Below are 23,834 nucleotides of genomic sequence, written 5' to 3'. Positions count from 1 at the left end.
GACTGATTTAATTTAATAAGGAAGTCCACCATGTAAGCATCAACAACAACAAAAGTTTCACACAGAATATTTTTTTCTGAATATGCTGATATTTTCAAAGATGTGCTTGGCAAATTCTCAGTTGTATACTCCATTAAGTTAGACCACTAGGTAAGTCCACTTGTCAGACCAGCATGGAAGGTTCCGGTAGCAATGTAGGGCAAAGTAAAAGCAGAGCTAGACAGAATGGCACATTTAGGAGTAATTTTTCTATTATAATCTACACAGTCATTTCTTTGAATGTGAGTTTTAGTGCTGTTTCAATGAATGTGAGTTTCAAGGATAGAGATGTTTACGTGGTCATGTTAAGTCTATTTTCACTGAGAGACTGTATTGTTTGTTTAGCAAATGGTTATCAGTGTTTGTGCTCTTTTATTTCAATATCTGTAGTCATTGTAGAAGTAAGTAAGAAAGCAATATGCACACTGACAGGTCTGAACAGTGTTTATGGTAACTGGGGAGAAATAGCCAAGCAATGGAACACTGGAATTGCTGGGTATGGGGCTGCTTTGGGGAGGGGTAGGGGGTTGACACAGGAGGGGCTGCTCTGTGGGAGACCTCGATGTCGATTGGTAGTGATTGCTTTATATGGACCAATTAAAAGCTTTGTAACAGAGCCAAAGCTGTCAAATGTGGAAAAGCAGACCAGTGAGTTCATTTAGAGTCGAATGGGGAGCGTTTCACACAGGAGAGGACTTCACTTTTTTTTTGTGCTACAATAAAAGCTTACTCATGCAGCATTTCAGTTCTTTATGCTGTTCCATATACCATTTAGGTGTTTCAGATATAAAAGTGTTTTATTCGTCTATTAAAAAAAACTTAGAAAATTAATTCACTGCAGGTTCATGTTTTCAAAAACAAAAATTCTATACAGTTAACTTTTTTTTTTGTATTTCTGGCATTCCCTTTATGTTAAGCTTCAGCCAGTCAGAGCTACATTTTGACAGAGGCTTCAGTTAAGAAAGATTAAATGTAGTTTCCATTTGCAATATATATATATTCCAGGCACATCCATTCATTTTTTAGCTTAGTGCTTTAACTCAGAAATGGAAAGTCAAAGTTCATTTGAATGATCCATGTACATGAAATTCTTTGACCTAATTACGAACGATGGAAAAAACATTGGTGTGAAATGTAAGCTATGACTGCTGACAAAGAAGCCCTACAGAACTACAGTAAATAGTATGTCGAATTTAAAAAAGCATCTTCAGACATCACATCCTATCACAATTGGAAAGCTATATAGTCTAAAGAGGAAAGCAATTGATTGAGGTGCTGACAAGTTGGACAAGAAATCATTGACAGCCATCTATTGTAGCAGTCTTTGGTTCTGGTCATGTCACACAGTCCAAGGTGGATAGTTTGATCATTGACTTCATGGTGAATGACATGCAGTGTTTCAGTGCTGTTGAACAGCCATCCTTCATCAACCTTGTAACTGCCCTGCAGCCAGGAAAGGTGGTCATGAGTAGGAAAACTCTCACTGAACAAGTGGAGAAACAGTTCAGTTATATGAAAGGGAATCTGATGGAAACCTTAGCAAGCATTTCAACTGTTTGTACTACGGCTGACATTTGGACCCATCAGAATTGTAGTTTCTTTAGTATCACCTCCCACTGGATCGACTGTGACACACTTCAAAGAAAGTCAGCTGCTTTGTTATGCTGCAGATTACGGGGGTGGTATACATGTGATCTCATAGCATCAACTCTTGAGAGCATTCCCATCAAGTACAAGATAGATCAAAAGGTGTGTGCAACAATTACTGACAATGGCAGCAATTTTTTAAAGGCTTTCACTGTCTTCTCAGAATGTGATCTGAGATCTGAGATTACAAGCATTCTGTCCCAAGATGAGGATGGTAAATTAATTTACAACAGAGTGACTGTTGTGCTGAGTCAGTCAGGGCAAAGTGAGAATGCCTGTTCACTAACTCCTCATCTGAGATATGTAGCACACACACACATTGAATCTAGTTGCCATGCACAATGCTGAATCTGCTTGTAATGATGCACAGAATAATAAGATCATGCGAAGCACCATGGCCAAATGCTATGCTGCTTGGAAAAGGCTAGTTACAGCACTCAAGCTGCTGAGGTGGTTTGAAGTAAGTGTGATCTGGCATTGATTATTCCCAATGCAACACAATGGAATCCCACTTTCTACACGATGGAGAGAATACACCTCATTGCAATTCGGGGTAAAGGTTTGCTGAATGAGATATGTGAACAGATTGGAATTGTCATCTTCAGGCCTGCAGAAATTACCTTTGTTGCTGAGCTTGTGCAAGCAATGCAGCCCCTGGCAATGGCTCTAGACATCTTGCAGTCAGAGCTGAAAAGCTTTTGGGAATCCTGACCTCCACCATTACATACCTGAAAAACAACTTGTCTGAAGTCAGGCAGTCTGAGAAGCTTATTGTGCCATTAGTTGATGCTCTTCTTAAAGGCATTGAGGCTCGGTTCAATCAACTTCTGGAGCATGAAAAGCTCACTCTGGCTAGCATAGTGCATATACAGTTCCATTTGCGATATATGGACATTGAAGAGCAGAAACTCAGAGGCAAGGCCCTGCTCCTTGATGCCATGCAGAAACTGGATGAACCTGCATGTTGATCATCTAAAACTTCTGTATTTACTGCCAAAGACAGCTTCTTCAGCTTCAAAGAGTCAACACCAGCCAATGTCAGCATATCTTCTCAGATGGACATGTGTCTGGCTGACCCTTCCAGACAAATATCTTCTTTCAACAGTTACCCTATAGTCAAGATATTTCTGAACACTAATACAGTTCTGCCATCTAGTGCACCCGCTGAATGCCTATTCAGTCAGTGGACAAGTGCTGACTGCAAGAAGACATAGACTCACCGACCATCACTGAAAAGTTGCTGCTTCGAGCCAACAGAAGTGTGTAGTCATTGTGTAGTCATTGTGAATAGTTATATAAAGTGATACTTTGGTTGACCTTGTTGTTTTAATAGTATTGTTAGACCTATATGACATTTTCTGTAAGCATTTTTGTATCCTCAGCATTAGTTTTAGCAGATTAGACTAATGTACGATGTTATAAATTTGATGGGTTGTAACTTGTTATGGGTCTTGTGTTGCCGGCTATGCACACTTTGGTTTAAGTATTAAATTGTGACTCTTTGACTATAAAGACTTGTCTGTGGGACTTTGTAAAATGTAAAATGCTATTCATCATTATTGGAACATTGTGTATACAACTTTAATACACTCATATTCATGTTCAGTAAGCATGTATTCCTCACACACAAGTACTATGTGAGTAAATCTGAACATGAGAATTAATAAACTATACTTATGTAAATGTAAGCATAGGGTGACATACAAGAGTGGAGGAAGATGCACACAGGTTTGATTATATCTTATGTAGGAGGGCCAGTTTGAAGGAGATTGGAGATTGTAAAGTGGTGACCGGAGAAAGTGTAGTTAGGCAGCATAGGATGGTGGTTTGTAGGATGACGTTGGTGATCAAGAAGAGGAGGAAGAGGAGTTTGAGGGCAGCACCAAGGATCAAATGGTGGAAATTGGAAAAGGGTAATTGTGAGGTGGAGTTCAGGGATGAGTTAAGGCAGGCACTGGGTGGCAGTGAAGAGTTACCAAATAGCTGGGTAACTACAGCAGAGCTAGTAAGGGAGACGGCTAGAAAGGTGCTTGGTATCACATCTGGACAGAGGAAGGATGACAAGGAGAAATGGTGGTGGAATTAGGAAGTACAGGAGAGTATACAGAGAAAGAGGTTGGCAAAGAAGAAGTGGGATTGTCAGAGAGATGAAGAAAGTAGACAGGAGTATAAGGAGATGAGGTGCATGGCAAAGAGAGAGGTGGTGAAGGCGAAGGATAAGGCATATGAAGAGTTGTATGAAAGGTTGGACACTAAGGACGGAGAAAAGGACCTGTACCGATTGGCCAGACAGAGGGACCGAGCTAGGAAAGATGTGCAGCAGGTAAAGGTGATAAAGGATAATGAGAGAAACATACTCACAAGCGAGGAGAGTGTGTTGAGGAGATGAAAAGAGTACTTTGAGGGGTTGAATGAAGAGAATGAGAGGGAGAGAAGGTTGGATGATGTAGGGATAGTAAATCATGAAGTACAATGGATTAGCAAGGAGGAAGTAAGGATAGCTATGAAGAGAATGAAGAATGGAAAGGCTGTTGGCCCAGATGACATACCTGTGGAAGCATGGAGGTGTTTAGGTGAAATGGCAGTGGAGTTTTTAACCAGATTGTTTAATGCAATCTTGGAAAGTGAGAGGATGCCTGAGGAATGGAGAAAAAGTGTTTTGGTACCAATTTTTAAGAATAAGGGTGATGTGCAGAGCTGTAGTAACTACAAAGGGATTAAAATGATCAGTCACAGCATGAAGTTATGGGAAAGAGTAGTGGAAGCAAGGTTAAGAAGGGACGTGATGATTAGTGATCAGCAGTATGGTTTCATGCCGGGAAAGAGCACTGCAGATGCGATCTTTGCTCTGAGAGTGTTGTTGGAGAAGTACAGAGAATGTCAGAAGGAGTTGCATTGTGTTTTTGTAGACTTAGAGAAAGCATATGACAGGCTGCCTAGAGAGGAGTTGTGGTATTGAATGAGGAAGTCAGGAGTGTCAGAAAAGTATCTAAGAGTGGTACAGGATATGTACTAGGGTAGTGTGACAGCGTTGAGGTCTGCGGTGGGAGTGATGGATGCATTTAAGGTGGAGGTGGGGTTACATCAAGGATCAGCTCTGAGACCTTTCTTATTTGCAATGGTGATAGACAGGTTGACAGACGAGATCAGACAGGAGTCCCCGTGGACTATGATGTTTGCAGATGACATTGCAATCTGTAGTGAGAGTAGGGAACAGGTGGAGGAGACCCTGGAGAGATGGAGATATGCTCTAGAAAGAAGAGGAATGAAGGTCAGCAGGACTAAGACAGAATATATGTGTGTGAATGAGAGGGAGGATAGAGGAATGGTGAGGATGCAAGGAGTAGAGGTGGCAAAGGTGGATGAGTTTAAATACTTGGGGTCAATAGTTTAGAGTAACAGTGAGTGTAGAAGAGAGGTGAAGAAGAGAGTACAGGCAGGATGGAGTGGGTGGAGAAGAGTGTCAGGAGTAATTTGTGACAGATGGGTACCAGTAACAGTAAAAGGGAAGGTCTACAAGAGGGTAGTGAAACCAGCTATGTTATATGGGTTGGAGACAGTGGTGTTGACAAAAAAGGCAGGAGTTTGAGCTGGATGTGCAGAATTAAAGATGTTAAGATTTGCACTGGGTGTGACGAGGGTGGACAGGATTAGGAATAAGTATATTAGAGGGTCAGCCAGGTTGGAAGGTTTGGAGACAAAGCCAGAGAGGCACGATTATGTTGGTTTGGACATGTGCTGAGGAGGGATGCTGAGTATATTGGGAAAAAGATGCTAAGGATGAAGCTACCAGGTAACAGGAAAAGAGGAAGGCCTAAAATAAGGTTTATGGATGTGGTGAGAGAGGATATGCAGGTGGTTGGCGTGACAGATCAAGATGCAGAGGACAGAAAGAAATGGAAACAGCTGATCTGCTGTGGCAACCCCTAATGGGAACAGCCGAAAGAAGATGATGATGATGATGATGTAAACGTAACTCAACACTAACTAGTTACTTTAGTTAGTAATTAATAATAGCAATATATTACTTTTTAGAAAAGTAATAAGTAATAGTAATATATTACTTTCACTTAAAAGTAACTAGTAATAGTAATTTATTATTTTTGTAAGTAACTAGCACAACATTGCCCTCTCCAGAACTTTCATGCAGTGCGACAGGAGTTTGATATTTCTGTACTTTCCACAGTTATGGATTTCCTTTGTTTTTGTACACTATGCTTATTCTCCAGACATCTCGGATTTCTCTCCACACTGCTATGAGTATCTTCAGGAGCCATTTTCTCCCCTATCTTACCCAGTACCTTGCTCATATCTGCTGTGACCTCATCTGAGCCTGCTGCTTTCCCTGACTTGATTTTCTTAGTTCTCTTTTTACTTCTATTGTGAGCTCCTCTTTTTTCATTGTAGGCTGTATCGGGGTAGTGCAGCTTCTGTGGAATTTATTAATTCAGAAGCTGCTGAAATTACCCTTTCAGTTTGCTTTTGATTACTTGTGGGCTGGTGAGCAGGTTGTTGCTGACATCCCTTATGAAGAGTGTCTGACTATTTTCTTTATCTTTCTGTCTTTGTCTTGCAACCTGATATATTTTTTGTGCCATTTAGTGAGTCACTTTCCAGAAGGTGATAGAGTGCCTTTGATGCCTTGTTTTCTGCTACTGAAACTGCTGTCTTAGCCTCTTTGTTATTCAACCAGTACTCCTTCTTAGCTTGGTCTGTCTTTTCCATCTCCCACTTTCCTGCACTCCTTCTCTCTTTTGATGACTTCCTGGACTTCACCATTCCACCACCAGCTTTCTTTATGTTTAAGAAGTATAAGGTCAGTTGTAAGCATAAAACTGCCTCTACAAACAAAGATGATTATGAGGTAATTTCAGTATTGTTAGGAACATCAAGCATAAATCATAGTTGTGTACAGAGCTTATATAAAATGTTATTTCCTATTTTGACCTTGAAAGTACTGAAAATATCTTTGCTGACAAATTTAGTTCTAATTTTACTTTATCTACTCATCCCAATGTTCTCTCCTCCTCTCAACTCCCTCCCAAACCACTGTGGAGCTGGTCTTGTCTGCACTTTCCACAACTGATGACACTGGCTCTGTGTGTCCCAATAAGAACTCCAGCTATCTTTTGACAAATACTAAACATAACTTAGTCAATCCTCTCCTAAACATCTTCTCTCTTGAGGTTATATCCCAAATGCAGGGAGAATGGCCATTGCGGCACCACCACACAAGGGTAACTCCAGAATTGACCTCAATATTTATAGATCTATTAGCCTCAGTAGTATCATTTCCATGGTTATGGAGAGTTAATGAACAATGACAAGGGAGACCTTCAGTCCCTTGACACCAAGAAGTTCGGATTCATAAAATGCTCATACCATTTTCTTTGAAAGGGTTGCCAGTGCTTTCAGTGATAGTTAACCTATCCACACTGCTTGCCTACAGCTGGCTAACGTGTTTAGGATGATACCATTTCATACCTCACAGAGGTATTGTTTATAAACTCACTCAAATCAACATAAATCCATTCACAGTCCATTGAATAGTTATTAGCTCACTGATAACACTGATAACACTCATTCAGTAAAGGGTGCCAAACAATTGGCACAAATAGAGTACTGCAGTGCTTTGTTCTGGTACCATACTTTTCAATTGTTCAGATTTTCGCCTCCAATTTTTGCTCTTTTTCTCATAGAATCTGTGATTTTCTGTCAAATCACTAAGGATTAGAGTCACTAAATAATAACATACATTTGAGTTTCAGGCTTCTTATCCTTCAGAAAGTGCATGATAACACATGATAACACACATTCTGTTATTCTAACAGCTGTTTGAGTTTATAAGAGCAACATTTAAAATATTCCCCTTTTTTGTGCCCTCCCCCCCCCAGTATTTTAGGCTTTGTCCAGATTTCTTGCCCTAAAGGTTGAGAGGTATCCCTGGGTTGTCTTCTCTAATATGTAGGCAGAAGTTAGAGGTCTGTGGCTGTTTAAATTTGGCAATGACTACAAACTGGGTCTGCTTCTTGTGGGCTCACCCTTAATGCATGAGGTGTGTTATATTTACCTAAGGGAAGTCTAGCACCCATACGTCAATTCAGGTAAATGACAACTCCCTGAAAAATGACAGTCACAAGAGATCTGGGCACTGAGATTAATAATGAGCTTTCTTTCAACTGTGTGTCGGTCATGATCAGAAGATCATTCTAGCTTGTATAACCTGTCCTTTAGGATATTTCATCCAGGTCCATAAAAGTCATAGTTCCACTTCGCACAGATCTTATTAGACCTATTATTGAATATGAGCCAACTATGGCATGTATCTATCTATGAAAGTAGTCTAACATGAAAACCATTGGTGATTCATTACCATCATCTTCAACCCCTTTTTTCCATTTTTTTTCTACATGGGGTCAAGGTGCTGTTTGAACTGTTGCCACCTCTCTTGATTCAATGCCACTTTCTTACTTTCTTCAACCGTCATGCCTGACTGCACAGATATTCTGTCACACATTCCTGGGTGCCCACAGGATTTTTTGCAGAGTGGGTGCAAACCTAGAGGCCAGAGCTCCAGAGTATATCTGTTTATGTGTGGATAACAAATAATTCTTGCAGTATTCCAGACTGTAGTACAGAACCGTATGGTGTCTCTGTGGATTTATAGTGTTATGAAATAAGACCTCAATGGAACTGTAATATTGAACTTGTTCATGCAGAATTTATAGTTTATGGGTAACTTTAATGTTTAAAAACAAAAAAAAATGAATGCACAGTTTGTGGGGTGTCTGTCTGCTCCACACACATAGCAGTGAGTGTGACAGCACCTTTCCTGGTGCCTTCATCAATGGACCCAGCCAGAATAGTTCATGCTGCTGTACCTTGCTTTCTTACAAATCTGTTGATCAGAATCACTGGACTGAGATGAGCACTTAAAAAAAAAAATGTATGTCCTCGTTGTCTGCCATCATGTACCCTACATATTTAACAATATAGACAAGTTAAAGTAAAGTATGCCACCTTCTGAACAACTAATAATTAATCATCAACAGTAAACTGTTGAATCGCACTTTGGCATTCAATAGAAGCATTGTCGTACGCACTCATAATATTACTTCACGACTGATGTCACTTAAAATATTTGACATCAATAATCGAGCAAAGAATAGTGATTTATTAAAACGTATATTGATTATTGCAATCAGAGCCAGATCATGGTCAAATGGAATTCTAGACAGGGTTGTAGATTGGGGCCACCCAGAGCAATCCCTCCTGCAGCAACCCCCTCCCCACCATTCCAGTGTTCCATTACTTGGTTATTTCTCCTCGGTTACCATAAACACTGTTCAAATCTGTCAGCGTGCATACTGTTTTCATACTTACTTCTGCAATGATTACAGATATTGAAATGAACATCACAAACACTAATAGCCATTTGCTAAATAAACAATATAGTCTCACAATGAAAACAGACTTAGCAAGAGCAGTAAAATTCTCTGCCCTTGAAATTCACATTTATTGAATGGCATTAAAACCCACATTCAAAGAAAATGTGTCTATCCAGTGGAGGATTAAGTTTACCTTTGGGCTGTTAAACCATAGACTCTTTAGATACATTTTTAGGGCCATGCATATATGTATGTGTTCTTTGATTCACCTTCCAGATTGAATTAAATTATATTCCTTGTATAATACAGCACCACTTGTTAGAGTGTATTTTTTAATTTGTAGTTTTGAACATTCTTCCAGTAACCAAAGAAACAAATAGTATAAACCAATAATGACAAAACTATCAATTTCTGAAAATTTCAACAATAAATGGCCACTCAGACCTCTGTCATTACAATCCACCAATAGCAGTCAATAAGCACAATCTCTGCAGAAGTAAAAGTCATCAAACTAAGTCCACATTAAAGAGATCTTTGCCTAATGAAGTGGTTGCTACTGGCAAACAGCTTTACACTTCAGTGTTTTATCTACAAATTCAGTGCCTGCTGCCCTTGAATAATTAATTGCCTATGTTGCATTAAAAAAAATTGTTAAACTGGTAATATTTTATCTACAAATTCAGTGCCTGCTGCCCTTGAATAATTAATTGCCCATGTTGCATTAAAAAAATTGTTAAACTGGTAATATTGCAATAGGGAATGACTGACAAAATGACAACAAGTTCATAATTAGTAGGCTTCTCATATAAAGGAGGACACACTTAGTGTAGAACCTCTATCCCCTCCTTAAAATGCACCAAATAATCAGCAGTCGAAACGGCACTGCAATACCAGCACTCCACCTACATGGTGTGGGAGTAGAATCCATAGCCTTCTGCACCAAAGGCAATAATGCTACTAACACTGCTTTCAAATTCTACAGCATAAACAGTGACTGCCATTTGTTAAGCAAAATGGGTTGCACCTTTGAAAACAGACTTAGCATGGGCAACAGTAAACTTCCCTTTCTTTGAAGCACACAATTCATGAAAATTAACTGAAACTCATAATCCCTTGAAAATGCAATGAAACTCATAATTCCCTGAAAATGTACTGAAACAAACTCACAATTCCTTCAGCAGTCTGGTAGTCGGTGTAAAGGATTCAGGCTCTTGTCTTCACTGAAGCTCACAATTCCTTCTACAATCTGATACTTGGCATAGAAGATTCAGGCTTTTGTCTCCTGTAACTAAATTACAGGCTCAAGCCTGATCAAGTTAATTGCCTAACATCCCTTCCTCCTAACTAGGGCAGTACATATCATACCTCTCAACCTCTTAGTGCAAGAAATCTGGACAAAGTCTGAAATAATGGGGATACTATGGCCAAAAATAGGGATAGATTTTAAATATTGCTCTTTTTAAATTTAAAACTAACTAGAATAACAGGATTAGTGTTGCATGCATTTTCTCACAGATATGAAGTCTGAAACTCATGTATGTCATTATTTAGTGACATAAATTTTATGAGAAACAGACAAAAACTATGGGGCTAAATCTGGACAGTTGAGAGGTATATAAACACAGACACACGCACACACGCACACACACCTACCTTTTCTCTGCTCTCACACTGCAAAACACACACACACACACACACACACACACACACACACACACACACACACACACACACACACACACACATACATACACACACACACACACACACACACTGGTAACATACAACAAAACTGCATCAGTCAGTTGCTAGTTAATGAGTATTAAATATTCTTAGTATATTATGAGTATTTGTAGTATCTGGAAGCCGTAAGATATAAAAACTGATAGATGACATGAGTCAGTAATTAAGGTCATAACTCTCAACCTAATTACAAGACATTTGGCCAAAGCCAAAAATAGTGGTGGGGCAAAGGCCAGAAATAAGGGACCGATTTTAAATACTGCTTTTACAAACTTAGGAAAGTTGCTGGAATTACTGTTTTTGTGTTTGCATACATTTTCCAAAGGATATGAAATCTGAAATTCAAATGTATGGCATTGTGATTTCAATTCTCAATAATTTGCCAGAAAAGCATTAATAGTTTGATGAACAGACTGAAAATATGAGGAAAAATCTGCAAATTATGTGAAAATCTGGATAGTTGAAAGGTATGATTAGGGTTACAACTCTTTCTCTTTTCTCACAATGGTCTATTTTGGGCATTTGTGTGATGCAGGAAATGTAAAGTAGCAAAATATTGTGCAATTGGGCAAAAATATTTCCAGACATTTCTCTGAACTTTTGCAGAAAACTGTCATTCTATGTTTCAAATACTTTATTAGGAAAATTCAGCAACAGTGAACATTTATTTCAGTAATAAATTAGAATAGTCTGCTCCAGTTGTATATATGAGATGTGCTACACATTATTGTGTTTCTGGGGGTTCCCATAAAAAAGTATCACTTTGTCATCCAGAAACATGGTACCCCCCCCAAAATAATGAAGTTTGAAAGTACACACACACACACACACACACACACACACACACACACACACACACACACACACACACACACACACACACACAGAGACACACACACACACACACACACACACACACACACACACACACACACACACACACACACACACATACAGTGAAGTGAAATTAAAGTTTGTTTTAACCTGATGCACAGCAGGTAGGAATGCAAACCATTAGACTGTATAAAATAATATGTGCACTTCCTTATATCGTTCAAAATCACCAATGTAGGACCCAAGGGCAGGACACGATACACAAGTCTCATTCAGGTTACTCTATGTAGAGTCCAACTCTTCAATGCTCATTTGCTTGCTTCATTCCAAGCCCCATAACACCACATTTGGTTGTGGACGATCAGAACTACCCGACTCTGAACTGTGATGTCACTCAGTCAGTGACATGCATGCATGCACACACTCACAACACATGCACATGCACATGAAATGGCTAGTTTAAATTCTGCACACAAGTGCAGAATGTGTTTACATCTACATTGGCGTATGTATGTGCGATGCAATCATGGTCCTCCTTAAAGGCGAAGATGTTGGCAACGCAGATATAAACACATTCCACACTGACAAGTGGAATTTTTATTTTCATTTATCTTATTTTTAAATTCTTAAACATTGAAGCCTCCTGTCAAAATCTAGGGGGGGTGCAAGTGCAACCCCTTGCACCTCCCTGTGGGTGCCCATACACATATTCCATCCATCTCTTTGTTAGACAACCTCATTTCCTCTTGCCTTCTTCTTGTTTCTCCCAAGTACTCTTCACCAAATTGTCTTCTACTTTCCCACACATGTGGCTGAACCACGTTAAGCTGTTCTTTCTGACCTTCTCTGTAACCAGAGCATCTTTGGCTTCTGCTCTCTGTTGTCATAATTTCCTCTTCTGTCTCGGTGTGTGTATCCTACCATCCATCTCACTCAGGGTTTCCTCACCAAGAATATCATAGGACTAGACAACTAGGCAACTTAAATTATGCGGAAAGATAAAAAAAACTAGCACTATACTCCATTACATATAGTCATCTGTAAGAAGACCTTTGCTTAGTTTACTACTTTTTAAAAGACTCTGCACTTTTTAATTACTGTAACCTCCATATAATCAGTGGTTCAACAAAACACCTGCCATAAAGGCCTAAACCTTCAATGACACATTAACAATGCCAGCTGGGCCAATGAGTACTTAAGGCATCACCCCCCTCCCTCCAGGTTTTGGGATGGACTCTCCTTACACATTAAACAGAGTAATTCCCTAGCAGTCTTAAAAACACATGGCAAATAGATGGGAGATGGTAAATTAACAGCTGAGGTATGTGTAAGCAGTTAACTTACTAGAAAAAAAACAACAGACATATTACTTTTAGGTGACATTGCTAAGCTTCTTAATGGTTCGTTTGGCAGTAAGCATTTAATAAATCTATGGTCATCCAAGTTGATTCTGCTCCTGTAACCTATCCAATCATCAGGCAGGTTACTGATTATGCTAACTTAAGCTGGAGAGATGTTGTCTCCCCCTCCACAGGTGGACTGATGTGAGGTGTCTGTCAAATGGGGAAGAAAGCAAATCAATAGTTTTGGACAAAGGTTAATTGTCAACAGGCATGAGGAACAAAAAGCACATGGAAAAAATGTCAGTCGTGGGCATTGCTAATATTCATGTGTTTTGTATACCTCCACAAGGTTGACTGACCACTACCTTGGACATTTTTGTAACCCTGCTCATGTCCTATCATACAGGCATTGCTGAAGATGGACTGCTCTACTCATTGTCTGCAAGGTTTGTTTACTCTGTTACTTTAATATATATGATTTTTTATGGGAGCATTAACAGATTGTTCTGCTGACTGCTGCCTTGGTTTCATTGTGCTTTATCTGGTATCATATCCTCTGTGAGGACAGGCAGACATGCCCATTTTACAAGGAGGTTTTCCTTAACATTTCCAATTTTCTTGAAGAAATCTTTTGATTTTTCAGATAATAATCTTCTTCCGAATCTGTACAGTGCTCATTTAGAAATTACTTCTTAACTCTTTTTCTATACTCCAGAACTTTGCAGTTTAATACATTTTCTCTATTTCATTTACCTTTTGCTGTCCTTATTTTGGCCACTTCAAAAGCCTCCATAAATAACATTTCAACCACATATTTAGTAGAGTGATCCAGTTGTAACTTATATTTTATGTAGCTGCTACAGCTTTATAGAAGGTAGTGTTAGTCTGACATACAGTGATTTTTCATACTCAAGGATTATAGTTTTGATGAAGTGTTAGTTTGCCGCAATATAACAAATTAGGGGTAAGCAATACAACAGAAGTGGAGAAATATAATGCATGAAGGCATTTGTGCTTCAGTTTAAAAAAATCTGGTTACACACATTTTGTAATTTGTTTGTAAAATATTTTGAGCAAAACAGCAAGCACATAAGCACATTTCCCCAGCATTCAGGATAAAAAAAATGTTCATACTTTTACAGACACTGGTGAGTAGCAGAACATGTTTTTTGAAGTGTTGATTAACAACTCTTTGATTGCAATGTGCTTGGGATATCAGAGGAAGGGTGGGGAGGTGTCTGCCAGTGCTCATAGCATAGGACTACAGAATGACAATGCCAACAAATCCCTGGAATTTAGAAACTTTCCTTGGCTGGAGTTTTAAAATTCCTCTGAACAGCTTAAACAGATTCAGAGAGAAACTGATATGATGGTCATTCAGGAATAAAATGCAAGCACTCCTGCTTAAAAAGGAGTGGAAGGTGCCTATGACTTCCACAGCTGCTGCTGAATCTCATGAGACTAGAAGACACCATTATTTACTTTTGTCCAGCATGAGTCATATAAATGGGACTAGAAATGGATTCTGGGAAGTGGACAAGAAAGCACTGATACAAGATTTTGTTAATGTGGCAGGGCCCATGTCAATCATTTTTTAGAAACAATATATTAAACTTTTATAAGAAATCCTATCGCTAACATTTCAGGCTCGTATTAGTGGAGTCTCTGGTGTGTGCGGGCTAGAAATGTAGTCGCTAGACCTTTGGCAGCTTAAACATGCTAGAAAAAACACATGGCAAATAGATGGGAGATGGTAAATTAAAGTACTCAATTCACCATATTCAGTAACCGTTCTGGCTTCTTTTTTTTACCTCTGTCACTTGCACTGTGAAACCTAAGATATTAATTATATATATAGCAATGCAGAAAATATAAGTTACAACTGGATCACTCTACTAAATATGTGCTTGAAATGTTATTTATGGAGGCTTTTGAAGTGGCCAAAATAAGGACAGCAAAAGGTAAATGAAATAGAGAAAATGTATTAAACTGCAAAGTTCTGGAGTATAGAAAAAGAGTTAAGAAGTAATTTCTAAATGAGCACTGTACAGATTCGGAAGAAGATTATTATCTGAAAAATCAAAAGATTTCTTCAAGAAAATTGGAAATGTTAAGGAAAACCTCCTTTGCATCTCTGTTAACCTGCACACAATGCTACACATAAGTAGCGTGCACTGCAAACTTAGCAACTGCATTTCCAGCACACTCACACCAAAGAAACTATTGATTCTAGCCAGAAATGTGTAACAATGGCAATTCTAGCATGTTTAAGCTGCCAAAGGTCTAGCGACTACATTTCTAGCCCGCACACACCAGAGACTCCACTAATACGAGCCTGAAATGTTAGCGACTGCAATTGTAGCATGTTTTAACCTTTGAAACGATTAGCGACTGCATTTGTAGCATGGTTTTACCTGTGAAAGGATTAGCGACTGCATTTGTAGAATGTTTAAAGAATAGGCCACACCATTTTTAGCGTAGAGCACTCTACTTCACAACCAAAGCTATTGTAAGCGTTTGTTGTCTCAGGAGTTTAAAGCATCACTTGTCTAGTGCATAAAAGGGTGGATTCCTAAACTGTATATTTAATTTTGTCACTTTAAACTGTAAGCATGAATGCTTAGGATATAAGGATAAGCTGCTGATACATATTCTTCTGTGAAAGTACAGTGTTGAGTGTAAGCTAAGTGTTATATTCTTCCTCTCCCAGGTTGTGCCCAGTCATTTCCCAGGTCGCCCTTACCAGAAGCGCCACTTTATTGAACCCTCTAAGTGAGCTGAAAGCTGTGAGCACAGTAACCTAACTGACAAGGTCATTATCCAGTCCTACCATCACAAACCAAGTTCAATGTAAATAACCCCTCTAAAACTCCTAACCGAGCCCTGTAACACAGCAGTACATCCCATTAATGGTGTAAAATTGGGCAAAAGCTAAAAAAAATAAAAGTACAACCAACTATATTTTCGCATTGGGCATAAGCAAAGGATTAAAGGATTAAAGTAAATATTACTACTCTCTCCATTACCTGGTCAGTGTGGGGTCGGACTAACCCTGCTCCGCTCGCCCTCGCTACGCTCGGGCTCGCTCCGCGCCTCTCCCTGCCCCCATATCCCACCCGCCCCCAGTGGTCCTACTTTTATACCTAACTAACCACACCCACTACTATCCATACTCTCACACAATCACGCGTGACTTTATCTTACATTCACCCACCTCCCTATACTTGAACCACTCCCACCTCACTTATCTGCCTAAGCATAGATAACAATGTTAAATAACATACAGCCCCACCTCTCTCTGGCTCTCAAGCCAATAATAAAAACTCTGCCCCTTACTTTATTAGTCCTTACATCACTACATGCCCTAACTACTTATGAGTACACTATCTACTACGGATATCACTATCCCAAATATCATACCTGTAGTCTATCATCCTTACCTTACACTACGTATCCTACTCACTACCCCACCAATATGGTACAATACATCAGATACCCCCTCCCCTATAAACCAAGAATTAACTCTCCTAAATCCAAATATACAGACATTTTACTACTCAAACTCCTGAAACTCATAGAACATCTAAGAAAAAACCTGTCCAAGGATGGTGACATCCACCCCAATCCTGGCCCTATCACAAACACTTACTTACATAACCTATCTCTTCCCCCAACCTCTCCTAACTCCCTCCTTATCTGTCATCTTAATATAAGAAGTCTAAACAACAAAATACACAATCTGCACGCCCTGTTAGAGATATACCACCCCGACATTATGTGCCTGTCAGAAAACTGGTTAAAACCAGCCACAAAAGATACTGAAATCACCCCACAAGGCTATAACATATACAGAAAGGACCGCCCAGTAAAAAAAGGAGGTGGTCTCGCCGTCCTCTATAAATGCTCACTAAATATTACTTTGAACCCTTCACAACCCCCCCCAAATCTCCAATGCAGAATTAATCTCCCTGAAGATCCAAATAAATAAGGAAAAAAGTATTAATCTACTTGTGATCTACATTCCCCCCGGAAGCAACACTGACACACTTGAGCATATCTTAAGTTGGCTCGCTACCAATTGTCCCCAGGAAACTATTATCCTGGGTGATATGAATATAGACTGGAACCAATGCTCCTCTGAGACCAACCCCACCCTCATAAATCTCCATGGCTTCTCACAAATCATAACCTCCCCCACCAGAATTGGTAACTCCAACCAAAAAGAAAGTCTTCTTGACTGGATACTCACTAACAGTCTATCTCACGCCTATAAATCTGGGACTCACCCAAACGAAATCCGTGACCATCTCATAACCTACATAGAGAAAAAACAAGGTAGGGAGATGTAAACTACCAGTCTACAAATCTATCAGGAACACTAAACAATTTGACCTTGCCAAATTCCAACTTGAGCTGCAGTCCTGTAACTGGTCTAATCTTAAATCCCTCCCTCTTGAGGAAGCTGTTATAACCTTTAATTCCACCTTTATAAAAATACTCAATTCACACGCCCCCATACGTTCAGCCAAGGTTAAAAACCTGACTGCTCCATGGCTAACAAAAGACTCTAAGTATAAAATCAAACTTAGAAACAAAGCCTGGGACAAATGGCGTGCCTCCAAAACCCCCCTAGACCGATCTAATTTCCAACAACTTAGAAATATGACAAAAAAATCCATTTTACTAGACAAAAAGAACTACTACCTCCAACTCCAAAATAAACATCAACTTAATCCCCAAAAGTTCTGGGCAGGTATTAACAACCTTCTCCATCCAGGCAAGACCTCTACCCCAACTCCGGCCGACCTAAATGATAAAAGTCCTGAAGAAGTGGCCAATGCATTTAACTCTTTCTTTATTAATGTTATCAAATCTTTAGCGGCACAACAAACTCTGACCAACCCCACTACCACGAGTCCGACTCTGAAGTCAGAACCCTCCTTCCACCTACAACCTGTTTCCACTTCCTTCATTAGATCCCTTCTGCAGAAACTAAAGCCTACTACCATTGCTGCAGACCTTCTACCAGCTGATTACCTACAAAAAGCTGCAGAGGTCATAGCTTACCCCATCTCCATCCTAATTAACCGCACCATAACGGAATCTACTATCCCCTCAATCTGGAAAATCTCCCACATCATCCCTCTCCACAAAGGTGGGACATCTACTGACCTATCCAACTACAGGCCAATAGCCATATTGTCACCACTTGCTAAAATCATGGAAAAATGCATACACAATCAACTAGTACCCTATCTAATCCAGAACAAGCTCCTGACTACCTCACAGCATGGCTTTAGACCCAAACACAGCACTACCACTGCCCTCCTGTCCTTCACTGACACAATAAACCACAACAAAAACAACAAAAACATGTCATCCGCTCTCTTTCTTGACTTATCAAAGGCCTTTGATATGGTCAACCACCAACTACTGCACAACACTCTAAAAACATTTGAACTAGACAACACAACACTCAAGTGGTTCCATGCCTATCTCTCAGACAGAAATCAAGCCGTACTATGGCAAAACAAACTCTCACCCCTATTACCTAACACCATAGGGGTTCCCCAAGGCTCCATCCTGGGACCCCTACTCTTTTCTATGTTTATAAATGACCTCCACACAGTCATCCCCGAGTCCTCCTGTATACAATACGCGGACGACTCAACACTCATAAACACGGACAGGTCACCAACTAAGCTATTATCCAAAACCCAAGACTGTCTCACTGCAGTTGAAGACTGGTTGCTAGGTCGCCATTTGATCCTTAACCCTAAAAAAACCAAACTATTACTCTTCCAGCCTACCCATAAACCTACCCCCATACCCTTTTCTGTTCAATCCAAAAATGGGACTACTATATCCCCAGACTCAAATTCCAAATTACTAGGTGTTACCATAGACAACAAACTCAGATTCGACCTACACATTAACCAAACTATTAAAACAGTTAACAAAAAAAATGGGGTCTCTTTATAGAATAAGATCCTTTCTTACTCCCAAAGCAAGAGAAGCCACAGCCCGCTCTCATCTCCTCTCCTCACTCCTTTATGCCTCACCCATACTTACCAACCTGTACAAATCTGACCTAAATAAGCTCTCTGGCTGCTACAATCACATTGCTAGATTTGTTACTGGCATGCCTTACAAAACCCATCACTGTATCAACCTGCACAACCTAGGCTGGGTGGAACTACCTAACCTACTTCAACAAACCCAGCTAACTATAGCTTACAAGATCCTCCATCATCCAGATTCCATCCCTGCACTGCGTAATTTAATCACCCCATATCTAAACCTAACTAGTCTGCGTTCAGCAAATAGGCTACTTGCTCAAACAGTCAAATCCTGTAACTCTGGAGGCGACTCGCTGTTTGCAAATTCCATTGGTAAAATATGGAATTCCCTTCCGCCTCAACTCACCACCAACACCTCTTTATCCAAATTCAAGAAAAATCTAACCCTTCACTTTAAAAATCAGTGGCTCTGTCAATGTTCCAAGCCAGACTAAACCCACCACCCTCCGGAACCCCACTTCTCCTCATGTTTTCCTCTAGGCTCTTCCTCTATCTAGCATTTACTCTGACATTTTCTCCTTTTAAACCTTATATGTTCATCAATTACATAATCCTACTGTACCTACATATTAGTCTTATATGTTTATCATTTACATAATCTTATTGTACCTACGTATTAGTCTTAGTAAAGAGCAGTAGTTTCTCTGTTCACTTATCTCTTTGTACCTATGTATTAATTATCAAAACATGTAATATATTCTCTGTTTATAAGTACGTAAACTAATGTCAATGTGGAGCTTTTCTCCCCGGGCCTCCGCTGAAAATGGACATGTATCCATTCGGATTTTCCCGGTCAACAAATGTAAAATAAATAAATAAAAATAAAATAAAATATTGTGATGTATTAAAGTAGCCGAGAAAGCAAACCTAGAATGAAAAATAAAATAATTGTTGAGCTCCAGTGTAGAGTTTTTCTTTAAAACAAAGATGTTCCCCTCCACTGAAAGATTTATAACTGACAAGAGATTCATCAACAATGTTAACCCTTGTTTCCATACTTTCTTCCTCTTCAGTTCCTACCTTTTTCTATTCTCCAAGTCTTTCCTAGATTTTTTGCAGAAATTGTACTGCCCTTCTGCTTCAAAGTACAGTCCTTTCCAATATGCTGTACAGACTGTAAGGGCAGGTCTTACTCTTGAGGAAATAGTTCAAGGACAATTGACTAGAAACCAACCTGCCAGAAGCCAAGATCAAACTCCCAAGAACTTGATACAGACTAACTGAAACATTTAAGAAGAGTCTCCTAGAAGTTCTTGTAGAACAAGTACAGTAAGTCAAGCGTTTGGTTTGGTAAATCATTCTCATTCATAAAACATCCCAAATGGATTGCTAGCAGGGTACTAGTCACATAAAAATGCCTTTAAAATACAGAGACTGCTGTCCTCTGAAGCACTGCTAGCCATAATAAAAAAATTGTTGTCTTTCCTAGACTTGAATATGATCTCTGACTTTACTTACAGTCTGGATCTTTTTAGGAAAATCAGAACATTTGAAGCAAACACATTTGTTTCATAAGTCTCTCTGGGTCTTGTCAGCTCCACTGTCTTTTTGGATAAATATAGCTGTCTTCCCATTGCAAAACAGTCTCCTTTCTACTTAAGTGACCTGCCCACAAATGTTGCTTCTCTGATCACAACAAAAAATAATTCAAATAACTCAATAGCCACTCACTCTTCTTGCAAGAAAACATTGTCCTTACTGTCTACAGATTATCAGGCAGCCTTGTATGGTAATTTGCTTCCAGTTAAACTGCATCAGGAAAGCAGAACAATCTTTTTCTAATATAATTTACAAGATTTTACAGCCGACTGTTTTCTGGATCCTAATTTTGAGATTTCTGCAAAATACCAGCTGGCCGTTACCCCTCTTCTCATCTTCCTAAGTTTCTCATTCTTGTTCCCCATACTTCGTGTCTCAGTGCATCACCTATAGATTTCATTTGTTCCCCATACTTCGTGTCTCAGTGCATCACCTATAGATTTCATTTGTTCCCCATACTTCGTGTCACAGTGCATCACCTATAGATTTCATTTGTTCCCCATACTTCGTGTCTCAGTGCATCACCTATAGATTTCATTTGTTCCCCATACTTCGTGTTCAAATTTTAGCTGAAGTATGCACATAAAATTGAGATGGAAAAGCAAAGATACACCTGCACCGGGTCAATTCACCATATTCAGTAACCGTTCTGGCTTCTTTTTTTCACCTCTGTCACTTGCACTGTGAAACCTAAGATATTAATTATATATATAGCAATGCAGGGAAGCCTACACTGCTCAGTCTTCATACTGCATTACATAGTGTAAATTTCTGAACTTTAATTTTCATGCAGAAAAAGAGGAATAGAGAGAAAGAGACAGCAAATGGCTTAAAGAGTATGCAGTTGAGATCATGAAGTGATGTTAACAGTTCATTCAGTATCCAAATATTCTGACATATGTGTAATAATTCTTGCTTCATTATACTTCATATGAACAGAAATGACAGTCAACATACATGCACCCCCTCAATCCAAGATAATGTTTAGAAAGATCACACACAAAGATAATTATCTATTTCTTCATAAGGATAATGATCGTTTTTTTTATATGTATGTTTATACACGTGTTCTTTGGGTGAATACTTAAACAGTGAGAGTAGACTAGTCAATGGCCACATGGATCAAGTACATATGTTAACTAGTCCACTCATCACACTACATACACACATTGAAAAATCATGCATATGTACGTGATGTATATACATACACACATGCGTACACACTCATCAAATTGTCATTAATTACCTGGACACTCAGGAATACCAAACCAAACATGCACAGACAAACAAGCTTTGCACATAGAGGTAAGCCACCCACAGCCACCCTTGTGTGTGTGTGTGTGTGTGTGTGTGTGTGTGTGTGTGTGTGTGTGTGTGTGTGTGTGTGTGTGTGTGAGTGGGGGGGCAAGTACCTTGTGACTCCCCAATGAAACCAAAGACTTCAAAACTCCCTAAATAGCACATGTGCAAGATCTCCAACTTTGTATTTTTGAGGGGCTAGCCTCTTCTGTACCCCTATGGGGGAGGCAAGTCCACATAATATATACCAACTCCACAGTTGGACAAACATGAAGAAGGGAGAAATCTCCCAAAATACAGGAATCACAGCCAGTGCACATGTAGAAACCAAACACTGACAGTGATTATCAATGGAAAACAGATCATTGTATTGTTCCACGTAGAAACCATATATTGTCAGTGATTACCCATGGAAAAGAGAGCATTGTTTTGTTCCACGTAGAAACCACATACTGACAGTGATTATCTATGGAAAACAGAGCATTGTTTTGTTCCACATAGAAACCACATACTGACAGTGGTTATCTATGAAAAACAGAACATTGTTTTGCTCCATGGCTTTTTAAGATTTTGGCAACTGACACTTGGAGAATTCAGTCTCCGTCACACTAGATGTACTACACACCCACTGCACCACCCCAAAATTAATATAATTATATACTATATCACACTCACTTTAGGATAAGAGCAACTTGGGACACAGAGTCACATAAACGCCTGTCATGTCCCACAGTCAAATTACTCATAATTCTGATCATCCGTTCACACACAGATTTGCATTCTTCACCCACCACAAGAAGCCTACATACTCAAAGACCAAAAATGTAGCTAGGTCATCTAGCATCCTGTACAGATCCTTGAAATGTTTCTCATCCTACCCCCCCAAATAAACTTAGGAACTGTTTTAAGCTGCTTGCTGTAAATGTAGCAAACACTTAACTACACTACTTACATCACCACACAAAGTGCTTCAGTGCTTCACCATGACTGCAAAGGAAAGTATTGGCATTCGTCTATGAAGCTGGTTTTGCACTTGCACCCCATCATACCTGCTGATTGCACCCTCTAACAGCTTGCACCCAGAGTAGCCACCCCCTTCCCCCACACTTAGTTATGGATCCATCAACGTCACACAAACTCTAAACATGAGAAACCTCTTACTCAGACACACACATACAGAAATACACACACATGTGCACACAGAACTTTTTCATTAGAAAGAAGGGCTGCACATGCATGCAGTTCACCGCTCAAGCCGTGTATCGCATACATACATATGTACATATATATGTACATACATAAATGCGTACTCAAACTCAGGAATACCCTAACATTCAAACTCCTGATATTGTTCAAAGTTCACACTTAACTGCAAGAATTCATGCTTGTGCACACACTACTGATGAATATTTATACTCAGTCAGTACACATGCTCACTAAAAGTGTGCTATTGAACAATGGATATTGCCTAGCTGGTACTCAACCACCAGGCATAACACAAAAAGGATAGCAATCTAATCTTCACCCAGAAATGGAAAGTAGAACAGTTGTTTCCTTAAGCTGTATTTTAATAAAGAAATAACTGTGGTGTCTAGATATCTGATATTTTTCATGAACTTAATTACTACTGCTTTGTCATATTATAACAGATTTTGGAGAGGATTCTGGGAAATTAAACAAAAGCTTCAAAATTCCCCACGCTCAGTGTTTATGATTTCCTCCAATGTTAATAAAATCAGATATTGTTGTGAAAACCCCTCTAAACAATTCTGTCTTTATTATCTTATTTGAGTATTGTGGGCTTATTAATATGTAATAAAAAATCATCCTTCTCTATCAAACTGAAATATTCAAATAAAGCAGCCCTGAAAGTAGGTAAAAATAGGAAGAAATAGCCAGGGAATTGCTATGACTAGGCTTGT

Source organism: Protopterus annectens, chromosome 2.part0 (genome assembly GCF_019279795.1).
Source record: "Protopterus annectens isolate FY-2018-M chromosome 2.part0, PAN1.0, whole genome shotgun sequence".
Classification (NCBI taxonomy): domain Eukaryota; kingdom Metazoa; phylum Chordata; order Ceratodontiformes; family Protopteridae; genus Protopterus; species Protopterus annectens.
The sequence above is the reverse complement of the archived record's forward strand: the minus strand, read 5'-3'. Positions refer to the sequence as shown.